Below are 8,836 nucleotides of genomic sequence, written 5' to 3'. Positions count from 1 at the left end.
ATCGTTGTTCCGTCCTGCGGGGGCCCTCGAGGAGAGGCGGAAAGTTGCCTAGGCGCGGATGACGCGGGCGGAAGAGCGGTGGACGGCACCCGATGAGTGGCGGACGAAAGCAGTGGAGCGCTTGATGGCTGCCGGCCAGTGGCGGAAGAATGCCGAGGAGTTATCGAAGAGTGCCTGGAAGTCGGCGGCCGTGGATCGGTTTGGAAATGCCGGAAAATGGCGGACGCAGGGGGAGAAGCACCCGAAACGCGCCGGGAGTTGGCAGATGACGGCCGACGAGAGAGCGAGACACCCCGTGTACTGTCTCCCGCGGGCGGTGACCGGTGCTCCTTGTTCCCGGGGTGCAGCAGCGTGTGGTGATCCTGACCACACGTCTTACAGCCGTCCCCACGCCGACAGGATCCGTCGGAGTGCTCGTGGGCCAGGCAGCTCGAGCAATAGCGGTTCACGAGAACCGCTCGGAGCCGCTCCTCGGCACTAAGGCGTAGGAAGCGCCGACACTTCTTCAACGGATGGATCCCATTGCAGACTCGGCATCGGTAGGATTGCACACCTCGAGTACATCTGCTCTCCAGTGACTGGGCGTTGCGTGGGCGTGGCGACATAGTGCTGAATATGACCTTGGAATCCACTGAGTCACTAAGGCTGCGGGAAACTCGTGTGGAAAAAACAGACACGCTGCGGGGGTTGGTTGGAGATAATGGGCCGGTCAGCACCCATCCAAAAATGGTCTCCTGACCGAGAAGCGACCCGCAGATGTTAGCATTGGAATTACCGAGGAGAATGGACGGAAGAATGTCAGCTCCTAATAACACATCGACTTGGGAGCTCTCAAAGAAGTTGGGGTCCGCCAGGGTAATATTGGGCAGCCCCTTGAGACGATCTCGCGAAATCGGATATGATGGCAGATTTCCTGCCAACTGCGGAAGAACGTAAGCCGCAGTCTCTAATTGTAGCCCGGGTCTAGACGGCGACCGAATGGAGAAATGGCACAATTTTGTAGACTGCGCGGAAATGGTCTGATTAAGGCCGGAAACTTGGGCTTGAATCGTCTTGAAGGGAGGCTTGACGAGGTTGAACAGTCGCTCCGTTATGAACGTCGCTTCGGAGCCTGAGTCTATCAGTGCTCGTGCTTGGACGGTGCACCCCAAATGGCACACGTTGATAAGGACCGTGCCCAGTAGGACGGCTCCTGACCCGGAAGCGAAACACACCTGCACATTCGACTGATCCTCGGAGCCGTTTGTTGACGTAGGCGGACTTGGAGCGGTAAGCTGCGTAGGCGGACTTGGAGCGGTTGCGAATGGATTGCCGCGGTGCAAGAGGGTGTGGTGTCTGCTGTGGCATGTGGAGCAGGTATGAGCGCTCGTGCAGTCTCGCTGCTGGTGCCCTCGGGCAAAACAGTTTAAACATAACTGCTTCCTCCTTATGTAGTCAGAGCGCCCATTTACATCCATTTCTAGGAAACGCGGACATAAGCGAATGGGGTGGTCCTCCCTCGAGCAGAGATCGCAGCTCTTTTGGCCCGGAACCACTCGAGTCTCGTATGAAGTGAGCCTCCGAGCAGGGGCAGTAGGAAGTCCCGACCTTGGCGGAAATTGCACGGAGCCACTAGGCCTGACGTCGTCGATGGCCTCCAGAGTGCGATGGCGCTCTGTCAGGAAGTTATCTAATTCCTTCCATGTTGGAATCTCGGCCTTATTATGTACGGATTGCTCCCACATGGAAAGTGTGACTTTAGGGAGCTTTGACGAAATCATAAATACCAGGAGACAGTCCCAAGCCTCAACATTTATGGTGGACATTGCTAGGGCTGTCAGACAACTCTGAATGGTGGCTTGCAGCTCCTTCAGCGCGACCCCGGACTCTTGTGAAATAGCCTGGAGGTTGAAAAGGATTTTCAACTGGCTATTGACCAATAGCCGCCGGTTCTCAAAGCGGTCTGTGAGGCTTTGCCAAGCGACGACAAACCCCTCATGTGTAAGCGGAGCCTTAGAAACAATGGCGTGGGCGTCACCACTTGTTTTGGACAATAAGTGGAACAACTTCTCTACCGGGGTGAGCCGCGAGTTTTGGATGTAAATGGCCGTAAACAAGTCTCTGAAGGTGGGCCACCGAAGATAATCACCCGCGAAGACCTCGGTATCCACCGGAGGTAACCGGCAGCCTGTAGGCGCGGGCGTGTGGACATTGACGGGAGCCTGAGTGGATTGGGAAGCAATTTTCTCCCGAAGCTGGGCAATACATCTCGAATAGACGGAGTAACAGTAGCTGTACTTATCTTCCAGCACTGTCGAGGCGGCCGCATTGTCGTCGGACACGGCTAGCAAATCGGAGCAGCTCTCATAGCTCTTCTCCACCTTCTCCCATAGTGCCTGAATTTGGTCCCGATGAACTTCGCACATGTATTGGGAGCCTATTTCCGTTTCTGGGGCGCCCGGAGTACTTATGTTAGCCTCAAATTGGATAATTCGATCTGTTGTGGCGATGAACTTTTTCAACGCCACTTCGACCGCACTTGGAGCCATTTTTGCAACGGAGTGAGTCTGCCTCTGTGAAGGACCGGGGGTTGTATTGACGGATTCGTCACTCCTTGCCCTTGGACTGGCACTGGTAGCCTTAGGCTTCAAAAGAGGCGTCCGCGGAGATGCGGATTGAGATCTGTCCAAACGGATGGCTGGGATCGAACGCGGCTTTTTGTCGTCTCCCGTGGGCATTCTCAGAGTCCAATTCGCTGGTCAGCGCTTGTCGACTGACTCGCGCAACAGGTGCCCCGTACGAAGTGGTGGCCGGTCGCACTAATGTGACGAGAACGGTGAGATCGCGGATGAAATGCGATTACAAGGAGCAAGTGCGAACTAGTGGCGCCGATGTTGAAAGGAAAGTCGTGAGCGGCACAATTCGAATGGGGAAAAAAAACTTCAGGCACCAGAAAAACCCAAAAGGAGACGAGGTTTGCTCAGATTGTAGGCGGATGTTGCCTGATGCGGAGTAGAAGCAGCGTTGGAGGCACGGAAAATGGAAAAAATCGTGCTCGTTCGAAAAAAGAATTGATGACGAATTATAAATGTATATATGTATATGTATACAAGTGTGGTTCCTACGTAGATATTGAATCCTTAACTCTCGTCGAACTTGCGGAGTCGGAAAGGTGGACTTGACCTTGGCTTTTATTAAACACAAAAAAAAATAAATAATCAATAATAATTAATTTTTGGCTAATTTTCGGATTTAATTATTATGGAAGGGTGGATTTGAAACCTAAATCTTTAATTAATTGGATTTAGTTATCCCGAAGCCGAAAAGGTGGAAGTGAACCCGCGGCTCTATTCGAACAGAAGGTTGATAATTAAATTATTAATAATTTTCGATTATTAATTTTTTTTTTAAATAATTTTAATTGTTGAGTGGCCGGAAAGGTGAATTAAAAACCCTGGCCCTTTGCTCGAACGGAAAATAAGAATTAAATAAATTTTCGTAGTTATAATTATAAATACATAAATTTATAATTAATTGATTTTTTAATATATTTTGTTACGCAGCCGGCTATGCCGTCGGCACCCTGTACGCACCTCAAAGAAAAATAAACAGAACCGAAAAACACAACACGGCTAGGTCGAGAATTTAAGCGCCACAATCACGGATTTGTAGTGAAATGGCGGTTTATAATTGTTGGTTTTAGAAAATGTATTTTTTTTTTTTTAATTTTATCGGCTATATATTTCCTGAAATTGGAGGCAGAAAATATTTGGAAATATATGGACATGCATGCAAGGGCATGTGGGGCATATGATGGTACAGTAGAGCTTCGATAAGTGGACTGTATATGTTAAATTTTATCAGTTATATATTTCCTGGAATTGAAGGCAGAAAATATATGGACATGCATGCAGGTACGGATATATGTAAGGGCATGTGGGCATATGTTGGCACAGTGGAGCTTTGATAAGTGGACTGTATAATTGGGGGAACAGAAAAGTTATGTGGTGTAAAAAATGACACTGGAGATAAAAACAAATATTACGACAGCGGCGGACTGTTCGGTGAATTTGGAAATTCCGGAACTAATTCACACCGGTGGCCAATATTAATTATGCCTTCTTTTTGTCACCACACAATTTCACTGTTCACTTGCGAATTTTTCGCGGATTAATTGCACGAAAAAAAATATGTATGTGCGTATGTATGTATGCGGATGCACATATGCCTCGACCGTTGGCAAGCGAATGAATAACGGAGAGGCCGAAAACGGCGAAGAATATGGGCAGCACACAAAACGGAGACGGATAGAAAAATTTGCCGAATTTTAAGATTATTCTAGATTATTAGAAAATCTCAACCTGCCGTTGTGTCGGAAAACTCGGACTTGGAGTTGACACGGAGGGAAAAACAATCTTGCAGCAGTGTGAACGAAATTTAATGTTCGGATCACGGCTGAAGACCGGCAGAGAGATGGGGACGGAAAAATGTACTTATCTTTTGGCGGAACAATGCCAGAACTGCTGGTGGATCCAAAATATCCTGAATATCCTGGTATCCGGCTCGAAGGACCAAAATGTGTAGGGGGGCGTTGAGTCCGCAAAAAGATTCCAGGATGGGGGTTGAAAAATCAGAAGTCGGGGGCGTCTTCAGTTGAGTATAAAAACGCGTTCAGCTTTATTGGCTGCGTACATCGAATTAATCTTAAAAACTAGTACAAAAAAGAGATCGAAGACAACCAACGAGCGAGAAGAGAGGGCACAGAGGGGCGAGTGTGGACGCGCTCTTTAGCGCGGGTGCGCTCTTTAGCGCGGGTGCGTTCTTTAGCGCGGGTGCGCTCTTTAGCGCGGATGCGCTCTTCAGGTGAGCGGCACAACGGGCCCTCACCTAAACACGTGCGAACATCATTTTTCGATCAATTTTTTCGAACATCATCGGCACTCTAATTGCACTTATGGCAATAAGTATTTGCAATAAATAATATTGCAAAATAATATTGCACTTTTTATTCATTTTTCTCTACCAAAACGTTTTTTCAAACTGACGTTCGTGCCAACATTGCCATCCATTGGCGAGCATGTTGTTGCAAACGTTGTCAAAATAGAACGATTTCAATTCCATTCGAACATTTTGACAAACACAAAATTTGACAACGAACACTACCATCCACAGGAAAAAGTTCGTCGAGCACAACATGTTCGCCGAACATGTTAGCCTGTGGATGGGCCCCTTTATATTTATTATTATTATTATAAAAGATAGAAAAGTTTGCAAAACTAGACTAACTTAATGGTATAGCGCTGGCTACTGTGGCCTTCGGCTATATGAGTTGATAGTGCTTAAGCCTAAGGGATGGTTGAATGTTGAGGGATATGTACATGTTGTGTCTTAACTTAGTATTTAACTGTTATTTATGTATGTATTCTGTACATTATTCTTCTTAAATTAGGGAACTAGCCTTATTAAATATTTATATACATATTTTGTGGTATAATTGTGTTGTTTTTAGGAAATGTAGTATTTTTTTAATGTTTTCTGGGTTTAGATCATTGAGAAGATGTAGCGGGTTGGAGTTCTGGAAGATAGTTTGTTTTGTTTGCAAGAGAGGTGGACATGTGTTTAGTATGTGGTGTAAGGAGAAGTTGCCTTGACAGAAAGGGCAAGGTGGTGTTGGAATTTGGTTCAGATAGTGTTGGTGGGTCAGGTTGGTGTGTCCTAGACGTAGACGGGTAATTTTAGTTTGGTCGAGTCTATTACAGTTTTGGTGGGTTGTTCTAAAATGGTCGCTGATGTGGTGGCTATTGGAATTGATAGATTGGTACCATTGGCTACAGTGTATAAGGTTTTGGTTTTTTCTTGCCTTGAATTCAGATTTAAGTTGTCTTTTTATATCTGTAGGATTTATATTGGATGTAAAGATTAGTGGGCTTTTGTTAGTCGACTTTGCTGCTTGATCTGCTAGTTCGTTTCCGGCAATGCCTGCATGCCCAGGAATCCAAATTAATTTGATTTTTGGGGCCAGCTGGGTTATTAGTGATCTTATTTTATGTGGATAAATATTATTATTGTTTGTATTTCTAATAGAGTCTATTGCTGCGAGGGAATCCGAACAGATTACATATTTGCCTTTTTTGTCTTTTATAATTTTGATAGCTTCAAGAATGGCGATGATTTCGGCTGTTAGAACAGAGGAATATGGTGGCAGGATTCCACATTTTAGGATGTTTGTTTCCGTTGTAATGGCGTATGTTATAATGTCGGTTATTTTTGATCCGTCAGTGAATATAAAGTTGTGTGAATTGAGGTTTGATTTTGTGTCTTCGTATATTTTCTGGTATGTTTCTTTGGGTGTGTTACTTTTTTTATGTAATCTTATGGATGTGTCTATAAGGTTGGGTAGGTCCCAGGGTGGCTTGAGTTTGCTTGGTGTTTGTGGTTCGAAGGGTAGATGAAATTGTTCACAGAGGTTTATTATACGGTCTATAATTGGTGGATATTTCCTTTTAAGTTTACTTTGTTTTACGAATTTGTGTATTGGTGTGTCTTTGGAATAAATAAGGTTTTTACTTAGTTTGGCTGTTTGCAGATCTCGTTTTAATTCTATTGGAGGGATATTGGCTTCTTGTAGGAGGTTATTTGTTGGGGTGGAACGAAAGGCTCCGAGCGCTAGGCGAATGGCAGAGTTTAGAGGCGGTTTTAATTTGTTATTTGTTAGGCCGTATTCTATTTTTGCAACAATAGTAGCTTTTACTACGTTGATTAATGTGTATGTACTGCAGTTAAACTTGAGACTGGATAGGCATTTAATTATATTTAGTTTTTTGTGAAGTGCAGGTATAAGTTTATCTATGTGTGTGTTCCATTTGTATTTGCTGTCTATATTTATTCCTAAGATTTTTAATGAGCTAACTGTGGGGATTTGCATGCTATTGAATGTTACGACACAGGTGCAGTTGTGCTTTTTGCAAATGTGGAGGTGTTGGCATTTTGATAGGGATAGGGATGCCCCGGAGTATAAACCCCAGTTCTCTATGTCATTTAAAAGGTTACCTAGGTTAAAGCTAATATTTTTATTTTTATTAAAGTTAATTATTAGAAAATAGTCATCGGCGTATGCATTAAATTTTATTTCCTTGTGTAAGGATATTATATCGGACAATTTGTTAAAAGCTATAAGGAATAGTATGACGGAGATTGGGGAACCTTGAGGGATTCTATTGGATAAGGGTAGTGTGTTGGATCTGTGTTGACCGACACGGATTATTATTTTTCTGTTAAGCATAAAATTTCGGACGTAGTTTATTATTTTTGGCCCAGTTTTCCATTCCTGAAGTTGGTCGATTATAGAATGCACACCTACTCGGTCAAAGGCTCGGTCAAAGGCGCCGCTGAGGAACTAGCAAGAGGAGGTACTACCAATCCTCTCCTCCCGGAGAAGGAACCAGTAGGCATCACCTTAGCTACGTGTAGGCTAAAATGCAGGGATCACTTTGACCACGCATCACTAAGGAAATGGAGAAATCTCCAAAACTGCAGTAATTCACGCATGATATGGCCTATCCGCTCTAGGAAGAGATCAATGAAGCTCATCGCCCTGAATAGGCAGGACTGTAGTCTGGCAGTCAAGGCCATCACGGGACACTGGTTAATAGGAGCACACGCGGCTAGACTAGCGGTGCCACATTATGACTACTGCAGGAGCTGTGGGGACGAAGAAGAGGAAGAGACATTCGAACACCTCCTGTGTCAATGCCCTGCGTTGGGGCGCATCCGACTCAAATTCTTGGGCGCAGCAATACTCACAGACCTAACAGACCTCGCGGAGGTCGCTCCACACAGACTCATAGCTTTCATCCGTAAATCTGGATGGGACCGCGAGCCGCCGCAGGAAGTTAGAACACCCTTGGGCACATAAGTAAGGGGAAAGGAGAGGTCCTCTTGTAGGATCCTTGCCTGTGCGGTATCAAAAGGAGCCCCAGAGGCTCAAGTGGATGGAGGTCAGACCCGGCCCCTCATCGCCGCCTCAACCTAACCTAACCTATTGCAATAAAATATTCCATTCCAATTCGCAGATTTATTGATTTTGCTAGAGCAAGCCAAAACCGACTTCCATTTCGCGTACGTTCGCGACCTCATGTTTTTTGCCAATATTATGAAAATGAAAAATCCATTAGAGCCATAATTTACACTAAAAAAAGAACTCACCAAATGCTATCGGAAACAAAAAAAAAGTATCAGAAAATGTTTTTTTCTTTAATTTTTTGGCACTAATTGCGTACGAACGTACGTTCGGGACCCCAGGAAATGCTCATGTGCGTTCCCCCTCACCAACAAGCTCGACGAAAAAAGTTGACCGTTTTGGGCCTTGATGTCCAATCTATGCACTTTATAATCTTTGATTAGACATATCTTCCCTTTTCAGAGTATTTTATAATGCTAAAGAGTTTTAGTAACGGGCATAACCGGTTACAAACATTACGAATGAGCTGAAAACCATTTACTTTTTAGATAACACTGAGATTTTTATGTGAAGAAATACGTGGGATTATTTCATTATAACCTGGTGCACAGGTAATATAAAGTAATTAGTAAATAGAAAATTAAATGAACACGTGCAAGGAACAAGAATTATGCAAAGGGCTATACCGGTAACGCGCAAACGCAGGTATGAGAGAAATTTACAAAGCGTCCTTATGAATGTACAATTAAAAGTAATATTTTTTGTCTAATTGGTAGAATCGAAAACATAGCACCACAAATTAAGACCATAACTATAATCACCTTTAAAACTCCTCTCCTGAACGTTGGCAACGCTTTTTATTTGTCAAGAAAATGTCACAGTACGTCTGGCAAATAT

This window comes from Drosophila bipectinata, chromosome XR (genome assembly GCF_030179905.1).
Source record: "Drosophila bipectinata strain 14024-0381.07 chromosome XR, DbipHiC1v2, whole genome shotgun sequence".
Classification (NCBI taxonomy): Eukaryota; Metazoa; Arthropoda; class Insecta; order Diptera; family Drosophilidae; genus Drosophila; species Drosophila bipectinata.
The sequence above is the reverse complement of the archived record's forward strand: the minus strand, read 5'-3'. Positions refer to the sequence as shown.